The sequence below is a fragment of the Balaenoptera borealis genome (assembly GCF_965194805.1).
Source record: "Balaenoptera borealis genome assembly, chromosome: 7".
In the NCBI taxonomy this organism is placed as follows: domain Eukaryota; kingdom Metazoa; phylum Chordata; class Mammalia; order Artiodactyla; family Balaenopteridae; genus Balaenoptera; species Balaenoptera borealis.
In genome coordinates, this window is record NC_138864.1 from 83,418,875 (window position 1) to 83,442,562 (window position 23,688).

The following is a 23,688-nucleotide window of genomic DNA, read 5'->3' on the forward strand; positions in this document are numbered from 1 at the left end:
AAGCTGGGAAGGCACGCTATTCTTTTAAGAAGTTGCATTGCTAGCGTCAGAAGAAAAACAAAGATCTTTATGGTGGAGCAGGCACTCCCATCTTTGAGGAAGCCTGGTTAATGTGTAACACAGATGCACATTGCATATTAGTGGGGGAGGGAGGAGGCCCAAACAAGCACAGAGAGGGAATTTTATGTTTAAATTTTCTTGTCCTGCCTTAAAATATAAATTTTATTTCCATATATACAGAGAGAGAACTTACCGAATTGTACACTTTATTTTTATTTTTTTATAAATTTATTTATTTATTTATTTATTTTTGGCTGCGTTGGGTCTTCGTTGCTGTGCACGAGCTTTCTCTAGTTGTGGCAAGCGGCGGCTACTCTTCGTTGCAGTGCACGGACTTCTCACTGCGGTGGCTTCTCTTGTGGAGCACGGGCTCTAGGCACGCAGGCTCAGTAGTTGTGGAACGTGGGCTCAGTAGTTGTGGCTCGCGGGCTCTAGAGCGCAGCCTCAGTAGTTGTGGCGCACGGGCTTAGTTGCTCCGAGGCATGTGGCATCTTCCCGGGCCAGGGCTTGAACCCACATCTCCTCCATTGGCAGGTGGATTCTTAACCACTGGGCCACCAGAGAAGTCCCCGAATTGTACACTTTAAATTTGTACAATTTATTGTATACCAATTATACCTTAATAAAGTTATTTTTAAAAAGAAAGCAATCTACTTACAGAAGAGAGAAATATTTCAATAAATGATGGTATATCCATTAAGTGGAATCTTTTATAGCAATTATCCGTGATAAGAAGAGTATGAAGTAACACTGGGAAATGTTTATGACATGAGGGCAAATGAAAAAAGCCATATGAAATTCTGGGTGGACTGAAAATTTTGCGAAAATGTGTGAGCCACGCTAGAAAAGCTTGCAAGATGAAAATACCTTCATTAGGGAGGGAGAATACCATGGGTTTAGAATACCATGGATTTTCCTCTTTAATTGTCTAAATGTTCTGCTATGGTGTTGCTGTATTTTCTTTAGAATTCATCTCCTGATCCTTTTATTTTGCACGCATTCAGTTATCTAGGCCTCTTCAGCTCCTGCCCTGGCAGTGTCAATCTGTATCTGTCTAAAGCACTTTGTTCCCGTGTGGGTCACTCCTGACGCAGGGCCACTTGTACTGGGCTTCAGATGTGGGCAGACTGTGCTGCTGCGGGGTGATGGGACACTTCTGTGCCCATCAGTCCTAATAATAGGCTTGCTACCTCTCCCACCCGGAGCTGTCACACTGGCTTCCAAACCTAGACAGGTTCTATTTCACAAATACTTCCTTATTAGTCATTCACTTCCCACTTACTTCCCTTTGCTGCCACCTTCTTCTAAAATACACTGGCTTAGCAAGCTCTTTGTGCCTGAATCACCGCCAGGCTCCCAGCTCCCTGCCTGCCTGCCCCAGCTGCTCACCCACCACTTAGCAGGACCGTACAAGGCTTCATCTACCTCGGCAGCCTCCAAAGATGGGAACTTAGCTACTGCCAGTGTCAGCTGCAAAGTTTCCCTCCTGCCCCTCCATCTCTCTCCCTCCTTCCTGACATATTATCTTGTCACAAAGAAGCCACTTGGGGAAACATGCTATTATTCTTTCCTAGGTGTCACACAGTCACAAAGGCAATTTTCCAGGGAGACGGGTCTCAGCAGGCCAGTGCCCAGGAATGGGAAGAGAAGGGAGTTGGACCTTTACTCACATCCCACTGGCTCCAAGTACCCATTTTACCTGCCATGATGGTGCTTACTGTCTGCTTCAGGTCAGCTCTGCCCCTCAGGATGATGAACGCGGAAAGACAGGCGATGGCAGGCTGGTGTTTACTGTCTCGTGGGCCAAACAGTTGTCTTCATCCCCCAAATGAAGCGTGGGCAGCAGGTCTGTGATGAAGGATTGCAAGCCGGAGCCAGAGAGGCGCCTGCCAAGCTCTGTCACCTGGTGACAGAAGGGTGGGGTGGAGAGCGAGCAGGCCAGGGATGCAGGGGTGCCCGCCTGCACCCAGCTCCTGCCACGTGCTCTGTCGGGGAGCCTCTTTGGCTGTGGCAGGCAGCCCGACGTCTGTTCAACTGCTCTGAAGGTGGCCACGCGAAGACTCAACCGTGATACAACAGAATGGCTCAGACTCGGTCCAATTGATATGTTCTTAAAAAGGGACTTCTTTTTTCTCTCGGTGGAAGTCCTGTCAGTTGTATCCAGGGCAGCCCAGGCTGCTCCTGGAGAAAACGTAGCTCCTCAGCAGCGCGTGGGGCAGGCTGGCCTCCGACAGCTGCTCTCCTGGTCTTACCAGCCCTTGCGCTCTCCTCCCAAGCAGCCTTACTATGGTTTCTCTTATATTTCTCTGCTGACCCTCTGCCTCTCTCACTGTCTTTTTGACTCTCTGCTTTAAGTTTGCACTAAACTTTTTGCAGAAATACATTTTGCCGGCTATGCTTGCCATTTAATCATCCAAATGCCAGGGTACAGTCTGAGGGAGATATCCAGGAACACATGTTGATGGGCTATGCTGTAGCCAGGATCCTTTGCCCTTTCTCTCTGCCCTCCTGCCTTTCCCTGGTCCCAAACAGGCAAGAAAATACAAGCACGGGCACAGGTGCACACCCATTCACCACCCCCATTCCCCCCACACACATTCTAGAAGAAATAGAGTGCCCCAAATTCTTCCTTTTCATTGTTCATTATTTGCATAATAAAAAGTTTCCTATCTCTGTACATTCCATTATTATGCAAATATACAATATTGCAAAACTGTGGGAAAAAGTTATCAAATTGGACCCTCAATCATTTACAATTTTATTTATGCCTCATCCAGAAAGCTTTTTGTTTTGTTAGCAGCTGGGTGACTTGAGGGAACTAGATTTATACATCCAGATTATTTTTTAAGGTTAAGAAAATGCTAACTATAATATAAAAAAGTGATGGTGCTTCAAATCCCTCAGACACCCTAAGCACTAATCATAAAGATTTTAGATTTTATTCCACTCTTTACAGATTCAGAAACTGAAGGGCAGATAGGACTTGACTCTCCTGAATTCTAGGCCCTTGCCTGTCCCCATGAGGTGGTGGGGTCCTCAAAGGTAGATTCTGTCATGTTGAAACATCTTTGCAGCCCCATTAGGTCCGGCACACAGTAGGGACTCAATAAATATCTATTTGTTAATAAATGACCAGAAAGGACCAGCTATATCAATATGTTCAACATGGGCACTTTCATTAGAACAAGTAATTATTTAATAGATGTATGAATTCGATATTTCTCCCAAATTTCAGTCACCTCAGAGGAATCAGCTGAGGTAGCAAACTGCCATGGACAGCAGGATTGGACAGCAGTGGCCAAATTAAGAAAGACTTATTTTCTCAGAGAGGTACTATTTTCGCATACAGCATCAATTTCTGGGATTTTGTGAGACAGGACTATTTGTACAGTTTTACAGAGATTTGACTGCTTATACAAGCAGACTTGCTCCGGAGCCCTCAAGGATGTAAGTTTGGGTGTGTTTACCCCGCCACATGGCAGTTCTGAAGGAGGCCACATGTTGGGTGTTGGACCTGCCTGTGACTCTCCACCCAGGCTGTGTGGCAATATCACTTGTGGAGCTTCTTAAGCAATACCTTTTGCCCAGGTCCCTCCCTGGACCAGTTAAATAAGAGCTCTGGAGTAGGGTCCATGTGTCACATTTTAAAGCTCTCTAGAGAGGCCGTCAATGCAGCCAGGGCTGGCACCCTCTGGCAAGCCATGGGGAAAACGAGGCACAGAGAAGGAGGGGTGGGAGGAGAGAGCTCCCTTCTGCCTTCTACAAACTCCGAGTTTGCTTCCAGCCAGTAGTGCTTGAACTTTAATGTATACACAGATCACCTGGGCATCATGCTGAAATGCAGATTCAGATTCAGTGGGTCTGGCTGGGGCCTGAGATTCTAGAACACGCTCCGGTTACTCAGAATTCCGTGCTCACATGGTCAGAAGCTGATTTCCAAGGCCAGTGTGGATCTCTTCCCTGGCTCCATCCTCTCAAGAATGAGCTACACCCCCAGAGAGCTCTCCGATTGATCTGAGTTGTGGCTAAGGGCAGTCTTTGGGGAGCATGGATGGAGCTTGTGTACAGAAGTCCCTCTCAGGGCAAGATGGAAGCAGGGTGGGAGGAGAGATGGAGCAGGCCATGTGCTGGGGGCATCCAGTTGTACTCTTGCTCTTGGTCCCACCAATGTTAGGGGCAGGCCTAGTGCCCGGACCTGATGCCCAGGCCCACATGTGGAAGGGCTGACATAGCTGAAGGTGGGCTGCGTTCCAAGACTTTGCTGGTCACTGTGGGCCTGGAGACCCCACCTCACACACAATCACTGAAGGGAAAGCGTTGCTACTGCAGTGATAAAAGGCCAGTGGGATTCCAATCTTTGGAAGTCCTTTCTCTGCCTTGGTGTAAGCCAACTTAGACTGTGAGGGTAGCAATTTCCCATCCTTGCCTCCCAGCTGACCAATTTTTACTCAAGCTCAAAATGGTCTGCCTTCTGGAAAGTAGCCTCTTTGTCCTGAAAAGCAAAAAATGGAAGCTTCATTGTAGAAATCACAGCGCTGGAACTTTTTTCAATACTTTAGCATCACTGGAAAACTGAGATTCGATAAAGAGTTCATTATGTTGGAGGAAAAAGATGCGAAAAGGAAGAGCAAGAGTCTATTTGAATTTCTCTTTCTGTGAAATACAGCTGGTGGTAATACATGCCCTTAAGCCTTGTTTGCTGAGTGCCTTCAGAGCATTCTCAAGTCTTAAAAAGGAAGATTCTGGAAAACAGAGCATTGCTGGACTCTTTCTCTTGCTGGGCCAGTGACAAGAGGAGACCATTCAGAGCTCCAGTTCGAGGCCTCTATACCTGTAGCTGTGAAACATTTTTCTTCTATTCACCTTCCCCCATGGTCTTTCCTGGGCTTCAGGTGGGACTCCTGGAGGTGCCATTGTGGTACGTTGCTTTGTTCACAACATTTAAATATTCCCCTTACCTAGAAGCCTGTCCTCAGCCTCTTTCTGAGTTTTCTCTTCTAGCAGGATTGTCTTTCGAATTGCATGTAAACTAAATTTTTGACATTCCTCTTAACTGCATATAAAATAAATTCTTGCCTTTACTCCACTAGAAAGAGAGAGAAAAAAACACAGTGGCAGAGGAAGAATCTAAACAGCCTTCAAGGTCAGGCGAAAGAGAAGATGATATTTATCTCCTCTGAGATCAAAGTAAGAGGCAATTAATTTCCTTGGCTGTGCAAGGGGCTGTGGATAGATGTTGAAAGAACTCTTAGATAATGAGGATTTCTGAACTAGCCGATGAATTACCTGGGTGGGTTAGAGTCTCCTTCCCTTGGGGTATTTAGAAGCTGGAGCAAGAGGTAAGCAGAAGAACTTAAGTGCTGATTGATTTGCAGGGAGAGAGAGAAATTAGCCTCGAGTCTGCTCAGGAGGACGATGGGAGCAGCTAGCTGAATGAAATCAGTCTTTCCTCTCCTTTCTGTATCTTCTCAACCAACTCCAATAAACCGGGCCACCAGTAATGAATACCTTGCCTTGTTTATTTCCAAAATACTTTCATTTACTTCAATTGGTTCTTACAGTGGCAGCTCCACGAGTTAAGATGGGAAGCGCAGGTATTGTTATCATCATTGGAAGAGGAGGCCAGAGTCAAGTGAGCTGCCTGCACTCACACAGCTGCTCAGTTAGCATCAGGGCTGGGAAGTGGTTTCCCGATACTCTGCTTTTCCACTGCTGTTCGAAACTCTGAGCCTGATGAAGTATTGGGGATGGTGGTGATTCCGCTACAGCTTAAATTGCATTTCTGAAAATTTTCGTTGCACTTCAAAATGGAATAATACGGACTTCCCACCTTATCTCCTTGTTAACGTTTGGCTGGAGGGAGGGATGGCTTGACTTCTAACTAGCCTTATTAGAACGGACACAAACCGCAGATGCAACTTCGCTGAGAAAAAAACAGGAGAGAGGGGGCGTGAGCTCTCCTCTGCCTAATTGCATGGTCTACTTAATTGCAAGGCGGTGCCGCAGGGGTTTGACTCCAAACCAGAAAACTCCAGGGAACATATTGTTGGGAAGTGCCCTGCCTCGCTGGAGATAAATAGACCAGATGATCTGATTACAGCTTCATCAGCCCAACTCAAGTCCTGCATGGCTCCTTTTCTTAAGGAATTTAGAGTAAAATTGAATTTTAAAAAATAATTGAAACCTCTTTATATCTCTCCTATGGATATGAAGTCAAAGAAGGGAGTAGCTGAGTTTCTGTATTCAGAGGGTCTTTTTGGAGTAGTGGTGGGGGGTGGGGGGAGCAGACCTAACAGCGAAATCAGCTGCCAGTATTCACCTCGTGATCGATTGTAAAATGCCCTGCTGGCTCCCCACCACCCTGACTGCAGCCCTCGCCTATTCTCGTTTTTTGATTTTTGTTGTTGTTGTTGTTTTTGGCTGCCTTGGGTCTTCGTTGCTGCGCGCGGGCTTTTCTCTAGTTGCGGCGAGCGGGGGCTACTCCTTGTTGCGGTGCGCGGGCTTCTCATTGCGGTGGCTTCTCTTGTTGCAGAGCACGGACTCTAGGCACACAGGCTTCAGTAGTTGCGGCGCGTGGACTCAGTAGTTGTGGCTCACGGCATCTAGAGCGCAGGCCCAGTAGTTGGCCCTCACCTATTCTTGTTTTAAGATACAGGCTTGTTACAAAAATGACAGATATAGATCTTCAGTGTCTGTGAAAATCAGGAAAATAAATATTGAGTATTCCAAAGTATTTGTAAACACGAAAAAACAAAAGTATGTCTAATACTTCTGTAGGAAATGTCAGTCTGGATTTGAGAAGAAGGAGTTATATTTTTCTGCTTTAAATTTTTGGTCACACATCATGTGTATATTCCACATATGCACACACACACATGCATTAATGTGTGTGTAAATCCCTTAGACATACAACTTCCCCTATATAATCAAATCTGTGTGTGCCTCTGTGTGAACATGCCATATAAATTAAGCACACACACAGGCTTTAATGCATGAGGGCTCAGCAGAACTGAATTTTAGCAATTTTTGTTTTGTTTTGTTTTGTTTTCAGCAGAATTATGGCACTTTTAATTTTACCTCTGTAACCGAAGGTGTGGGGCTCCTGGCTGTAACATCAAACAGTCCTCTCTCTCTCTTTTTTTAATCTGCGGAAGGAAGGAAGAAAGGTAGAAAGGAAGGAAGGAAGGGTTTTAACATAGTTAATTGGGTGGTAGGGGTCTCTAGAAAGTGACCTGACTCTCACAGCTAACAGGGAGGGAAGAAATAGAAACTGGAGGGGAGAATTCCTGCTCCCATTTCCTGCACTGTTAAGAACCTCCCTCTTGAAATAAGTTGGTACAACCCTTCTGCAGGGCATATTTGTCATATGCATCCACTTTGACCCAGTTATTCTAGGAATTTATCCTAAGGAAGCAACTGGACAGGTGTGCAAGATGGAAGTGTTGGGATGCAAGTTAGTGAGAAATTGGAGAACTGGAGACAACAAAATATCAAGACAAGACATTAGTTAATGTCTGTTAAACAGATCACAAGACATAATGAGCTGCCATTCAAATGGTGGTGATCTATATTTCCTGCCTGGAAAGATAATGAGAGCCGATTTTTAACGCGGGTTGGCCATGTGGCAAGTACTTTACATATATTGTGTGATTCGATACTCATAACCACTCCTTGAGTTAGGTATTATATTACTCATTTGATAGATGAGGAAAATGGCCTGAGGTTAAGTAGGCCCAAGGTCACAGATTTAATAAGCAGTTGTCAAGACTTAAACTTTAGAGCCCACTGTAGAAACATCTTTATGAAGATGCCCCCAGCACCTTTCTGAATGAAACAGAGAAACAAAGGACATAAAAGGACGCCATTTGTGCAAATATATAAACAGAAAGAAGAAAGTAGAAGAGTTGGAGAGATCACGCAACGGTTAAGATTTGCAGGCTTTGGAGTAATAGAACCAAGTTCAAATCCAGCGCCACACTGACTTGTTCTATAAAATTGAGCAAGCAACTTGACATCTCTAGCACTTCAGTTCCATAATTATAAGAGAGACATAATGTTGCCCATCTCATGAATTTCTTGTAAGGCTGGATAATAAATGGGAGTTGTTGTATATGCAGACAGACATCTAGAAGAATATTCACCTATGCATGAACAGTGGTCATATCACTGGGTAGCAAAATTTGGGGGTGATTTTTATTTTTTCTTTCTCCTTTTCTGTATTTCTTTAAAATTATTTCAAAGGGTTTGCATCCTTTTATAAATAGAAAAACCAGTAAGGCTCTTTTCATTTTGGAAAATGATAATCAGTGACAAAGAAAGAGGACAAGGAGGAGAAGGGAGAGAAGATGAAGTTGGAGAAAGGGGATGAGCCACCATCTTCTCTAGAGCTAACTGCTGTGGGCAGGACCTGGAGCTTGAATCAGAGCCTCCTGCCTTTCCAGTGAGCATAATGTGCAACTTCATCAGCTTGAAGAACATTCTGCAGGAGGGAAGCAGGCCTACTCTTGGAGCAGGACATTTGCTAAGGCTGCTGTTACCAGGCCTGGCCCACCTTGCTGTGCCCTTTGCCAGAGTCCCGCCTTCTCCTGGAGCTCTGCTCTTTCCCCTGGGGAGGGAAGCAGTCTGAAAAATGAGTCATACCAAGGTGTAAGTGATTCATCACGTTCTGGGAGTCCTCTCAAAGTCTTTACGTTAAAAAGAAAACATTCAGTGGAACTCTTGGCCTGTTGGAGGGAGACTAACTTTGTCTAACCACTTAAAGTTAGATTTAGTTTTTGATTTGTACCAAAACTCTTAGAATTGTACATACATTTTGACCTAGCAATTCTACTTTTTAAAAAAAATTTATTTATTTTATTTTTATTTTTGGCTGCATTGGGTCTTCGTTGCTGCGCGCGGGCTTTCTCTAGTTGCGGCGAGCAGGGGCTACTCTTCGTTGCGGTGTGTGGGCTTCTCATTGTGGTGGCTTCTCTTGTTGCGGAGCACGGGCTCTAGGCGCGTGGCCTTCAGTAGTTGTGGCACACGGGCTCAGTAGTTGTGGCTCGCGGGCTCTAGAGCGCAGGCTCAGTAGTTGTGGCACACGGGCTTCATTGCTCCGAGGCATGTAGGATCCTCCCAGACCAGGGCTCGAACCCATGTCTCCTGCATTGGCAGGCAGATTCTTAACCACTGCACCCCCAGGGAAGCCCCAGCAATTCTACTTTTAAGAGTGTATTCCAGTAATAACCTATAACAGAAAAGAATCTGAAGAAGAATATATAAATAACTGAATCACCTTGCTGTACACCTGAAACTAACACAACATTGTAAATTAACTATCTTTCCATTAAAAAAAGAATGCATTCCAAAGAAATAATCATAAGCACACAAAATGTTTAGCTACAGGAATATTCATTATAGTAGCTCTTTAGTATAGTGAAAATTAAGACCTGTCTACATGTCCAATAATAGGGGATTGTATAAATTACATCAGCTCCATTCAATGGAATACATGATCCCTTCTAAAAAGGTTGTTGTGGGAGTATATTTATTGTCGAGGTGAAATGTTCCTAATATGATATTAAGAGAAAACAGGTCCCAAAATTAATTATTCCCATGTAAAACAAGAAAAGTATACTTATACTAAGACTTTTGAAAAATAGGAAAATGTTAGTATTTGTTCCTGAATTGTGATTATTTTCTTCTCTTTGTTTATTGAATATATGTCACTTTTGAAATAAGAAGTAATGTTAACACAATTTTCTTTAAGGCATAGAAACCCAAAGTATACCCCTACTACCCTGCAGCATGCTATGTTGGTAACTTCACAAGCACATGTACATCTGTTTCAGTGCGTCACTGTGATTTCAGCACCTGGCACAATGCCTGACATATGGAAGTTCTTCATGGATATTTGTTGAATGAATGAATGAAAGAACGGTAGAACAAATAAAATGGTGGTAACAGGAGACCCAAGATCAGGGAGAAACTCACAACAAACTCTGTACACAACTGCTGGACCTCCTGCATGTAATTTGGTAGTTGAGCTCCATGGGATGAGACCTGTTCATCTTTGAGCTCCTTACAGTGCCTTGCTCATGGTAGGGGGAGCTCAGTAAATGTTGCATGAAACTATAAATGATGGTTTATCTTCTTCCTCCTGGGTTTCATTTCTGCAGACTTTCCTGCAGCAGGTAAATGCATGCCCCAGTGGCAGATCATGTGCAAGAACTGTAATAATGGCCATTACAATAGGAAGCTGTGCTAGTTGTGGTTAGGTTTGTCATAAAGTAACAGAAAGAAACAGAGTAAAAATGGCTTTAAAAAAATTTTTAAGTTTATTTCTTTCTAATGTTCAAGAAATCTAGAGACAGACAGCTTGGAGTTGGAAGGGAGCTATCACATTTCTTCTATCTTTTTGCTCTGCTGCAAGTGACTGCCATTCCCAAGGTCACCTTGTGGTCCAAAATGGCTCCTGGGGCTCCAGTTATTTCATCAACATTCCAGCAAACAGGAAGGAGTAAGAGGAGAAGAAATACATGCTCCCTTTCCAGCAGCTGCACATATGACCTCCACTTATATGCCATTGGCCAGGACTTTGTCAAGGGAGCCTGATAAATGTAGTTTTTGTTCTGGGATGCCTTGTTCCTGGCTAATGATTAGGGGTTCTCTTCCTGTGGAAGAAGGGAAGAACTGATATGGGGAAACAACTGGCAGCTTCTGCCACTGAGGTGTCCTCAGCCATCCCATCACTAGCCAACCTGAGTCTCATCAAATGTGTGGCATCTGCTGTGATGATATAGGGGAAGTCACCCTGACAGTGGCTTACAACTAACCAAGTATTTGGGGCTGCTGCTAATAAACACTGCCCAAGGGATGACACACTTCGCCAGCTGCCCTCTAATGGCACATTTCCATTTGCGGCAAGTTCTCTGTTATTGTCACAGGGGTGATCGGGTCACTATTCCCCGCCTAGCAGAGCTGGACCATAAAGTGCAAGTCAGCATCTTTCCTGCTGCAGCGATTGCTTCTGTCCTGCAGATCCTGGCTGACTGCAGCATTCAAATCATCAGAGAAACCAAGAAGTTGCTGTGAGGGATTCTAATTATACTAATGAGGAAAGAAATAGAAGAGGTCCAAGTTTCAGAGTACATCTTTAAGGTATTTGAGTCACCCTCTGGAGACTGTGGGATCCTGCGCTTTCTGACATCACCATGGGACTGACAGTTCACTAGATCTGAGAGCAGCAAAGCAATGTTTGGCCACTTCAGAGCAAAGGAAAAGGAATGGTCCTTTTTTTGTGGAAGTGATAAGAAGCAGATAACAATAATCGTCCTGTTACCAGCTACTATTTAGTTAGGGACCGTGCAAGTCCTTGTGGTTGCCAGAATCCAAGACAGCCTGCAATGATCCTTGCTTCCTGGTATTCATGCCCTTGTACAGTCCCCTCCCACACTGAATCAGGGCTTACCTATATGACCAGTAGCATACAGTGGAAGTGGTGATGTGTGACTTCTGAGGCTGAGTCATAATAGGCATTGCAACTTCTGCCTTGGTCTCTAGAATTGCTGGCTCTGAGCACACTCTACCCATCCTATAATTAGGCCTGTGCGGAGAGGAACCAGGACCAGCACCAACATATCAGCCACATAGTGAGCAACTTTAGAAGTAGATCCTCCAGCCCTAGTCTGGCCTTCCTATGACTGCAGCCCCAGCCGACATCTGACTGAAGTCTGTGAGAAATCCCAAGCCAGAACCCCACAGCTAAACCACTCCTAAATTCCTGACCCTCAGAAACGATGAGATATTAGATGCTTATTGGTGCTTTAAGCCACTAAACGTTTTGGGGTCATTTGTTATGCAGCAATAGATAACTCACACAGCCTTTATATGTACTTTATTCATCACAACGACACTCTGAAGACATTGTTATCCCCATTTTACTGATAAGGAGACCGAGGCTTACAAAAGTTAATTAATTTTCCTGGGGTCAGAGCAGCTGGTAGAAGCAAAGCTGAGCATGAAACCAGCACATTGAACAACTGCTCACTATGTTGTATGTCATGGAGACCCACCTAGGATTTCCAGAACGCCTGGACACCAAGAAAAGCCAGATGTCCCCAAATGAACTGAGTGGTCTTGTGACAGTGAAGTTTACATGCTACCATTCAGGATTATACAGGCCCAATAGGTGCCTGTTGATCCATGGTCCAAAATCCACAGCCAGTTTGAAACTCCAGTGCATGATTGTGTTGTGAAAATCAGTCACTTTATTCCAGGGAGAACCTGCCATGGGAGCTCCCATGTAGGTCCTTGGGATGCAGAAAGGTTCCCAAACTCCCAAAAAAAGTTTGCACAGCCTCAGAACAATTGCCCTTCCTGGGGCCTTACAGCTTGATGTAGTTTGGGGGTTGCTGATATTTACAGTTATCTGAATACAGAGAACAGCGATGCGGTCTACGGCAAGGGATGCGGAGTGGGATGACCATTTGCCCTTCACTTGCCTCCCGTGCCGGGTCAGTTTCCATTTAACAGCTTGGCGGCTTGCTAGTGTGCTAAGGGGGCCAAATTTGACAAGTACCTAATTGTCAGCCAAAGAATGTGAGCATTCCTCTGAAGTCACATCAAGGAATGAGCTTCTGAGCTCTTGTCTTGGACTCACTGGTTTATATCTGTCTCATTCTGGCCAGAGACCAGCAGCCATTTGGAGGAGGCTAGTCTAGTGGAAGCTTCTGGTCCTGCTGTCCTGTTGGCTAAGAAACCCAGGCTTGTAGGTAAGACAGAGGCTCGTCCTTGTTTTCCAGGCTTACCCGTTACACTGCAGATGCAGATCTGTTTTGGCAACCACGTAGGCAGCTAAGTAAATACAGGAGGAAGAAAGGTCTCTTTCTGAAGAATGAAATGTCACTTCTACAACAAAATTCATCATCTCCTTTTAGCTCTCTCGGCCTTTCCATGCTATGGCTTGTGCCAATCTGCCCCTGAGCTTAGAACTTTGGCATCTACATTGACTGCTTCCTCCTTTCAGCCCTTCAAATTGAGCCAGTCATCCAGGCTTGTCAATTATACCTTCAAAATACCCTAGGATGATTTCGTCTCCGTTTCTACTCTGCCTTTGGAACATCACCTAGATAGGTACCTGGACCCAAATGTCTCTCCCGGTCAATAGCTCTAAACTACCTACTGCAATGATTCCACATGTTGTTCACCTACCTTTCAATAATGTGTTTATAATATGTCCTGACCTAACTTGATTTTCCAAAGCTCTCCAGTGCTAATCCTGCTCCGTACACACATGCACATGTGTGCACAAATGTGTAAGCACACATGTGGACACATGTACACACTCCTGTGTGTACACACCATGTCCTGCACTGTCACCCACTTTTATTGCCCCTCTACAGTTTTGGATGTGCTTTGTAATCCTTGCTCTTCTGGTTTAACTCATCCTGTAAAGAAAACTTGTTTACCACGTCAGATACCAGTCCCAGTAATCTCTCCTTTCTCTATCTTCACGGGCTGTTATTTTCGGAGATAAGCCACACCTCTGTACTGGCCCCATTTTTCAGATCCTGTCAGGCTGCTAGAATCCCTCTGGACTCCAGAAATCTTGGGGAAAACAAAACCAGAACTGACTGACAGTAAAGTGCAGCCCTGAGGGCCCAGCTCACCAACACTGTTATCCAGAGCCACTGGCCCAGACCCGCCGTGTGCTGGGAGTCATGGTTTGCTGGGCAGAAGGAGGAGTGCCCGCTAATTGGTTATGACCACAAAGACCAACCACAGAACACCCGGTAAGACAGGTATGATAGAAAACAACAGAAGGCCAGGAGAGGAGAAAGCTGCAGTGGTTAAGTGGTACTTGGATGTGATTACAAGTGGCGACAGGAGTTATGAGCAGCAGACACTCTGCAGTGGAGAAGTCAGTCGATGATGAAGTGACTGAAAGATATCTGTGGTCTGCAGGGGTGGTAACAAGCTCTCTCTCTCTCTCTCTCTCTCTCTCTCTGCAATAGCCCTTGGAAACGAGGAAGATCCTGGGGAAAGCAGCAGCTTCCTGTCCTGCCTTGAGGGCACGGGGCTGCTGCTGCCAGGAGAAGTCAGCCGTGTGGAGCACCTGGGCAGCATATGTGACCTGACTGCCTTTGCAGTTATCTGCCAGAGGCTGCAACTCAAGCGCCTACAGGGACCAAGCAGGTAATGTCAATGCGCAAAGTAGGGCAAGTATTAGAAAGAGAGAGGGGTAGGGACCGTGACCAATTGAAGGGCATACACCTCATCCAAAGGCATCCAAGTACGCATCTGAAGATACCACATAGGCTAAACAAGACATATACTTGGGACAAATACGGACCACAGGCACCCTGTGTGTAGTCTCTGGCTGCATAGGTGTATGTGCAACACATCACGAGGACTGATGATGGGAATGATGACCCTGAATTGCCAACATGTTGGTTAAGCTCTTTCAGACTACCAGGACTAATGTGATCTGATGGGGAGTGTATCTGGGGAGGTAAGCTAGATGACATGGCTTCACCAGCCACAGAGCCTGGTCAGTGATCAATCTGGAACCATAGTAGCTCCTATGGCGCCACAGAGCTCTAGGAGGTTGACAGGGAAGGGGTCTGGCCACCTTATTTGTCCTTTAGTAGCAGCTATTAGTGGCTTCCTGCCTTGAAGGCAATGCCATGGTTGCAATTCTCCTGTTGTTACCCCTGTAACTTTTCAACTTTCCTTCTTTCTACCTCTTGGTTTCTGCTTATTTCTGACTTACATTGCTTCATCGCAACTGCTTATTCATGACTTGCCTTCCAAGAACCCACACACCTCCACCAGCCAACTTCCCCTTAACATCTCATTGGCCGGGATTGTGCCACCCACACAAGCTGCAAGGCAGGCTGAGAAATCAAGTACCTAGCTCTCCATCTAGATTGACAGCATCCCATTTCTTACGCATAGGGATATTCTCATACTGTGTGTGCACCTATGTATTTCTAGTTCAAGGCACCATAGGGTGTCTTAGGCAGGGAGTGTGAGATAACAAAAAAGCACAGAAGAAAAGTGTAGGTCTGAATACCAGCTCCATCACCTACTGATTCTGTAATCTAAAAACAACCTTACTGAATATCATTCTCCTGCCAGGTAAAAGGGGGTACTAAATACCTCCCTTGCAAGGCTGTTGTTTGGATTAAATATGATAGGGTTTTTACAGTTCCTAGTCCTGAAGAGATACCCCCAAATGGTTACAATTTTATTGTGGCGTGCTGTCTTCTGTTTGATGGGCATATGGTAGGTGGATGCATAGTAGAAGGGAATAGAGCTTGAAGGTCAAGGACATAGACCCTGAAGTCATGCTGTTGGGCCCAGACCCATCCTCTACCACTTAACTAACTGTGTGACCTTGGAGAAGTTACTTGGCCTCTCTGAGCTTCAGTTTCCCTATCTGTAAACTAGAGACAGTAATAGAACATATCTCCTAGGGGTGCATTTGGAAGAAAAGAAGAGAGAATGCACCTACACTGGGCATTGTGCCTGGCATAAAGCGCATACACAGTAAGTGTTGACTGTTATTAATATTGATTGCTTTTTTTTCTTCCTTGGCCCAGAACTAAAATTTATTGAAACAGCAGAGCAAGTGCCTTGCTGTTGAAATTCTTTAAAACCAATCACCTAAAATACACCCACTATTATAATTGGAAGCAGCAGCAAATCAAGAGTAAGGTGTTGGGGTAAGGTGGTCTGCCCTGGATTCAAGCAATAAGAGGGTCCATTGTCTCTAGAGAATTTTAAAAATAATTTTTTAAAAACCCAAGTAAAATTAAAAATTGTTCTGCTTTTTATTGTCACCAGGTGCCAACATTTCCAAACAATATAAGTGATAAAATCGCCTCCCCCTTCCATCTTATTTGCTAAGTCCTAAAGGATGGCTGCAATTAGTTTCATGTTAGCACATTTTTGTTAGTTATGTTTTTATAAATACTGTATTCTCCTGGAGAACTCCCAGTTATACAATCAGCCTCTGACACTCCAGACTCAGGTGCTAACAGTTTCAATCCCTTCAGTTTGTCTCCAACCCCTGCAGCCCTTCACACTCCTGAGTGAAAACGGTAGACTCAGAAGCAAGGATGAGAGCTCAGGGCTTGTAAAGACAAGGAAACGAAACTTGAGTTACTTCAATTCTGTGTGACTTCCGGGAATTCATCTTAGTATTTAAAGTTAAAACAGCTAACAGAAGGTGAAGTGTGAGGTGTGATAGTTTTGTTTTGCAGATGCAAATTTTAGTTCATGATATATTTTATCACAGTTGAGTGATCTTTTAAAATGAAATCCCTCTAAATAAAAGTGAAATCACTCTTTTAAAATTATTTGTTTTTTAAATTAAAGAACAAATTCAGGAGATTGTGCTAATTTCTGATTACTACAGAATTTGTGCTGAAAATAATTTTGTTCTGTAGAGGAGGATGGTAAAAATGATTTGCTCCGATTAAATTGTTATGCTGCCCTGGTACTACTATTAGAAAAGATGAGAGAAGGCAGAGGAAAGTGAGCAAACTACCATATTTCATCAATCCTGAAATGTATATCTTTATTCACATTTTAACCTATCAGAAATCAGAATGCATTTCTCAATCACCATTGGTCGGGTAGTAGTCATGAAGTATTGTTGCCACTGGAGCCTGTGCATGAAACCTAGCAACGGCTTGGAAGAAAATCCTGGTGACAGGGACTTCCCTGGTGGCACGGTGGTTAAGGCTCCGCGCTCGCAATTCAGGGGGCCTGGGTTCAATCTCTGATCCAGGAACTAGATCCCACATGCATGCCACAACTAAAGAGCCCGCCTGCCGCAACCGAGATCCAACGCAACCAAATAAATAAATAAATAAATATTAAAGAAAAAAAATCCTGGTGACAATAATGGAGCACTCTTTCAGAAATGCTGTAAGAGCAACAGCCTTGATGGAACAAAGTGCTGTGGGGAGGGCAGAAGGGAAGGATGCCAAAAACTAGGAGTGACTTAGAAGAGTCAAACTGTGAATAGGAAATTTTAGGAATACTTGAACCAATTTATTTCACTTTTTATTTTGATATATGAATGCACAAGAGCGATAGAAGATAAATGTCAAAGTATAAGGATCCTCTTTCAATAAACAGAAAATTTTGTAATTAAAAAAAAAAAAAAAGGTTTGCTCTGTTGACTGGAAAAAAGTGCACAACCTAAAAGTTAGCCTTACTGAGGACTATAGCTGGGGACAGCACCTCTCAGATAGCTCTGAGGAATTGTTCCAAAGAGGTACAGGAACAGCCAGGGTATATAGGAGTTTCTGCTGGGAGAAAAAAAACAAAGAAACAGGTAGTCAAATATCTAAAGATTACTGCTAATCATAAAAAAACCCCAGACATGTCAAGTTAATTTTAGTGCTTTTCTATGTATGGAAAGATGCAAGAATCTGGGCTTGTTGAAATTATTCCTTTGATATGTACTGTAACTACCTAGGGCCAGTATCCTGTTTTTCTCCATCCTGAATCCCCTCAGGGTGCGCTGTAGGGGGCGGCTGCATTGGCTGAGGGCTGCAACATCCTTTGTTTACTGACATGGCAGGTGACATTCTTTGTCCACAGCTCCTAGCAAACATATATGCATATGCATATGCCACTGCATAGGAACCAGAGGGACCTTAGAGAGAACTGAGCCCAAGCCCCTCACTTGACAGCTGTCCTAAGGGGAGTTGTCCCAGGTCACCCAGACAGGAGGCAAGGAGAGCTAGAGGGAAGTCCCCTAGCTATGGCTGGGCTTTTTCCATCGTCCATGCTCAAGCTAACTGAAATAGTACTACAGTGTTGGTGCTTCGAAAACTGTGGTAAAGAACCCATTTCTACAATTTGCAATCAGATACTAGTACACAGCTCAGGCCACTTGTGGCTTATTGTATGGGGTCATTTCATCCAAAAGGTCACCCCCTGCTCAGCAAGGCAAGTGCCGATCACTTGGCTATAGCAGCTGTGTCAAGTTGCCACCACAGTTTCTAAACCAGTGACAGTACTCAGACCAGCTTTGAGTAGCTCTGTACCATGTCATACAGGGTCTATAACAAAGGTGGATGATCAGGAAAACATCCCTGGATATTACTACGCAAATGCTTAGCCTTTGGGTTGCTCTGTTTTTGTCAAATTCCTGAACACATTCTATAAGAGTTAAGAGTCCAGGTGTGAGCCAGGGTCACTACTAGCTCTGTGACTTTGGGCCAGTGCCTAAACCTCTCTAAGCATGAGTTTCCTCATCCGTAGAGTGAGGGTATATTAGTACCCAGCTCAAAGGGGTCGACAGAGGTATGTGTGTGTAAACACCAGGGGCGTCTGCCACATAGTGGGCTCTCATAAGCATTAACTATTATTAGTGTTATTGTTACCTGAAAACTGGGTTTGCCTCTTGGTGGGTGTCGAGCCAATGGACAAAACCAGGCCAAAGATCAGAAGGAAGGATCTATTATTACTTGCAGCAAGTAAGGAGAACACTGGGGATCTTTCCCAAAGCAGTATCTCCCTGAACAGCAAAACTGGGGTAGTTTTAACCTAAGAGTACATGCATAGTCATGAAGGGGCTTAAACAGAGGGGAACTCAGCAGAGAACTGGGGCAAAGGTCCACAGAGTCCAAGCTTTAGTTGATTGAAGTCAGGAGGGTCAACATCATCATTCCATCCTCCACCTGGGTGGGAGCCTTAGTTCCTGCAGAACTCAAAGATATATTATTATGTCTACCCCTTGAGGAGGAACTAGGACTTTGCTTTATCACTGTACTATTCTTTGAAGGCCTTTTTTCCGTTCCCGCATGCCTTTGTTCTCTTAAGGTCATTAATTACTGACACCTGTTCAAGGGCAAGCATTGTGGCCAGGCTTAGATCATAAAATGGCTTAGGCCAAAATGGCTTCTCTGATGTCAAGAAAGCCATGCCTGGTTCTTTTTCTCCGGGGCCCCCCTACCTTATCTGCTTGCATTATTAGCCCTCCTCTCCTTTTTGGGTTGAGGAGATGTGGGTTACGGGTCAGGGTGTAGCTACCATTGAGGCAGCATAGGGCAGAGAGCCCTGAGGCAGGGATCAGGCTTGTTGGCTCTGGCTCTGTCCTCTGGTGACCAGGGATGAGTCCCCAGGCTGCACAGGCAGTCAGCAAGCCATAGCGGGCCCTGCCCGGGGCCAGGCCTTGCGCCGGGCACTGACTGAGAAATGGTCTCTGCCCTGGAATCTCTCACATTATGGAGTAGGCAGAGACGCTGACAGCACACAGTAGGTGCCATCACAGAGGTCGGAACCGCGGGCAGCTCAGTGGCAGCACGTGAGCCTCTCCATCCTGTAAGTTCTACGTTTGAGCCCACGGAGTGAGCATGAGTTAGAACGGTGTTACAGGGGGATACTTTCCCCTTCTTTGCCTCCCGGGAGGAGACATTTTGACCGAAAGACACTCTTTACTCCCTCCGGGTGTGATCTGAGAGGTAAATCTGGGAGAACAACTAGGAGCTGGGTGCTGCTGGGCCCTCGGCTTAGCCGCTCCCTCATCTCGCCTCTTGGGAGCCTCGCGGGTGAGAAGCTGGCCCTCTGTCTGGGCCCCAGGGGCAGGCTGCCGCCCTTCCTGGGGCCCTGTGGGGACCCCCCAGGCCAGCTGTGCCTGCAAAGGTTGGGGGGGGCTTGGCTGGTTTGGGTTTCAGGTCACAGATGCATTTGGTTCTCCTATTGAGCCATTCTCCGACTTCACCTTTACCAGATACGTGATACGTGTGGGGCACCATTTGCCAATACTCTGATTTACTTCTCAATAAGTTTGGAATTTGGTCAAGATAGAGGGGTGCTATTTCTTGGCTCCCTGGGGGACCCCAGGAGTTAGACATTCCATGTCATTAGACAGACAACAAGCTCCTTGCTGTGGGCCCACGATTATGTTGACAGTGCCGCATCTCTGCCTGGGACGCATGTAATGGTTGTTCACTGATATTGGTTAAACCGATTAACAGTTTCAGGGGGCTGAGCAGAGGGAAACAGGAAAAGCTTCAGAGAAGAGGAGACGTTTTATTCAAGCTTCAAAGGATAAGAAATCTGCCAACAAAACAAGGTAGACAAAGGCACTCTAAGACCTATGAGGGATGGGGCATGTTCTGTGACAATTTGTATGTCCCCATCTTTCTGAGAACCAGTTTTCTCGTCTGTAGAATGAGGATAAGACAACTGCCCTTGCCTCCCTCACAGGGTCCTTGGGAGTGTCATATGACATACCGGAGGCAGAAATGTTTTAAAAACTGTAAAGTGCTGTACAAATCATTATATAATACTCAGCCACCAGCATAAACATCAACTGTCAGCAGAGAGGGTCAGAACGAATTTTTTTTTCCAAGTTGATGAATTCTTTTAATCTTTTATAAACTGAACTCTCCCAGAAATGATTTTCATTAATGTCCAATGCCCACAATGGAACCACCAAGCTTCTTGGCTCCTACTAAAACACTGATAAAACACAATCTGGCTTGCCTTTATGGATATCTTAGAAATTATATTTTCAGAGAGAACAATAGAAAAACAGACAGTGTTGTCAGTTTGACATTCCTTGCTAGGATATTTTCAGGCTGCCAATGTCTATATGCAAACAATACATTCAGAAACCAAATGAGTGCTTTATGAATTTCTTTCTTCTGCCCAATTTGCATAGAGGGGAGGCCAGTAGAAAATGTAGTGGCAATCAAATTTCAATGGTAATGAAACAATGAGGCGTTTCTGACTGTAGGTGGGTGTTGAAATCATGAAAGCAGCAGCTGGCTCCTTTCTCTCTTTTGTCCAATTAGGAGCTGTTTTCTGTGCGAGGAATACTCAAAGGCAATCATACCTTGATCCTCCTTGTGTCAAAAGTCTGTCTGGAAGACTGACTTATCATCCAACGCCATTTAAAAGCAGAAACAGCACATTTATTTTTCTGTCTCAGTATGACACCACCTCAGAGAAAGGTTGCTAGCTTTGAGCAGAAATCTTATTTCCTTCCTGGTGGGTAGGCGAGGGCTGCGTCTTCTAGGGATTGAAGAGAATTGTGCCAGTAAGTACCCAGCATAGCCAGCTGCTGGCAGCAAACAAAGGGTCTCCGTGGGACACGTGAGAAAAAGTGTCCGTTAGGGCGAAGAGGTTCGGAGTACATCCGCATATTAGCGGCTCTGGGAAGAGAGAAGCTCTGTAAATAATCCACTTGCAGACAGCTTAATATTTTGAACATAGTAACAGCCCACGTGCAGAAACCACCGGATAGGGCAGACAGCAAATTTCACTTCCAGCAATACAGTTGTGCTTTCACGGCAAACGAAGGTTCTGGCAGCCCGGGGAGGAAGAGGAAAGAGAAGGAGGAGGGCTTTGAAATACAGCCGTAGCCTTCCTCCTGCCTCTGGGGTGCCACAGGGAAGGAACTCTGTTGCAGAAGGGATTCTAGCTATGGACTAGAGCCAGTGTCATTTTTTTTTTTCAGATTTAAGACAGTTCCGCAGTTGCTGACAGACTTCAGAGTCTGTAGTGTTCCCTGGCCACCTCTTGTATGTGCAGCGTGGTGCTAGGTCTTCTGGGGGATTCGGAAGACTCATCATCATAATCCCTAGCATCTGTAGAGTGGTGTATGCTTTACAAAGTGTTTTTCACTTAAAGTGTTGCATTTTTTTGCCAATAATCTTGAGAGGTAAGAAAGAATGTGGACGTTATTTCCCTGGAAGAGGGGTAAAATAATAAGACCTCATCATAACAATAGCTCAAATGTATTGAGCATTTACCAGACTTATTTTCTGAATTGTCACATTTAATTCTCATAAGCCCCTTATAAAGGAGGTACTATTATGATCTCCAACTTGTAGTTTAGAAAACAGAGGCTCAGAGAGATGAAGTGAATTGCCCAGGTCAGACCAGTAGGACATAGCAGAGCCAAGCCTCCAAGCCAGCTGAAGGAGAGCCTGCAGTCTTCTGAGTCCCCAGCCTATGCTGCCTGGGTCCCCTCTGTTTTGACACAGTCCTGTTCCCCCCCAGGGGAGAGACATTCAACAAGCATTGAGAGCCCACTGTGTCAAGAGCAGCTCTAGACACTGGGGATGCATGCATTCATTCAACAAATATTTCCTGAGTGTTCATTACTGGCCAGGCACTGTTTTGTGCTCGGGGTACATTAGCGAACACTGGGCCTAGCAGACAATAAACAAGGTATGTTTAAGGAAATAGTATAATATATTAGAAAGTGATAGGCTCTATGGAAAAGAGGAATCATAGGGCACAGTAAAGGGGACCAGGCGTGCTGGAGTGGGAGTGAGGGGACAGGATCCACTTGTGCAGAAGGTGGTCATGGGAGCTCTCTTTGAGAAGGTGACATTTGAGTACATATATTGAAGGAAGCGAGGGAAGTAACCATGCCTTTACATGGGGAAGAGTGTTCCTGGCAGAGGGAATAGGGAATGCGTGGTGTGTTCAAAGAACAGCACGCGCAGTGGAGAGCAATGGGAGATGTGTCACAGTGTAATGGGGTGCCCGGTCATGGTGGGCCTCGTAGGCCATTGTACAGACTTGTCTTTCACTCAGAGTGAAGTGCAGGACCCTGCCAGGCTCTGAGCAGAGGAGCAGCCGGTTCTGGCTTCTGAATTGAAAGGACCACCCTGGCTGCTGTTTTGAGAATGGACTCCAAGGGACCAGGGTAGAGGCAGAGAGGCCAGTCAGGAGGCCACTGCAGTGATCCAGATAAGAGATGATGCTTTTTTTTTGACTCGGCCTGTGATGGTGAGAAGAGATCAGATTCTGTATGAACTTTGAACATAAAGCCACACTGCCGGTCTACCCAATCATTAGACCAATTGGAACCTGGTGAAAAGAAAGCTGCTTTATAAAAGAGGAACAGAACATAGGAACTTGTGAATGGTGATTAAAAAAACTGAGAAATAGAGCCAGCTAGGAATGAACTATACTTATAATGACCCAACAGAAAGCACGACAATTGTAAAACTAGAAGACATAATAAAGTCTTTGTTTTTATTCTTTATATCATTGAATTCAGTGTAGGCATGCAAATAAGTGAGCCTTACTAGCAAAGCCATATCATTTATAACTTTATCCTCGTGATTGTGCTGTGAGCACAGTCCATAGAAATACAGTATTGTTGGAACCTTTGCTTCTTTGTTTTCCAAGCTGAACTCTTAACTATTTTAATCCATTGGGAAATGCAAATAAAAGGAGAAAAAGGGAGCAAAAGAATGCATGCATTATTTAACTGTTCCTGATCCCTATGACGATGGACACCTTGTGATTATGAGAACTGAAAGGAGATTGGGTTTTTCTTTTCCTATAGATTCCGTATAAGATACTGATTCAGAAAACAAAAGTGGCCAGATGGATTTGATTGACATCCTATTTCATGAGAGGACAATGAGTTGTACATAGTGAGGAAGGCAGTCATCCTCCGGCTTGGTGTTTTTATCCTCTCTAAATATAGCAAAGAAGTGTTTTGCTGTTAAGATGGGTTGGATCATCATTTGACCTTTGTTCACGGATAAGTGTGGGCAGGAGATGAGTATCAGCAATATTTACCGACTGACTTTTGTGTGCCAGCACTGTGCTATCTTATTCACCTTTGTATACCCAGCTTACAGTCTTTGAGTT

At 44.8% G+C, this 23,688-nt stretch overlaps 1 long non-coding RNA gene across 1 annotated transcript; it reads right to left on the reverse strand.

Moving 5' to 3' along the window:
* Positions 1–17,205: 17,205 nt before the first annotated feature.
* Positions 17,206–22,790, reverse strand: LOC309631560. Its single transcript, XR_014246361.1, has 2 exons — positions 20,593–22,790; positions 17,206–20,553 (listed from the first exon to the last, which is right to left on the reverse strand). It is a non-coding gene; the product is annotated as an uncharacterized lncRNA (long non-coding RNA).
* Between the last annotated feature and the right edge of the window lie 898 nt (positions 22,791–23,688).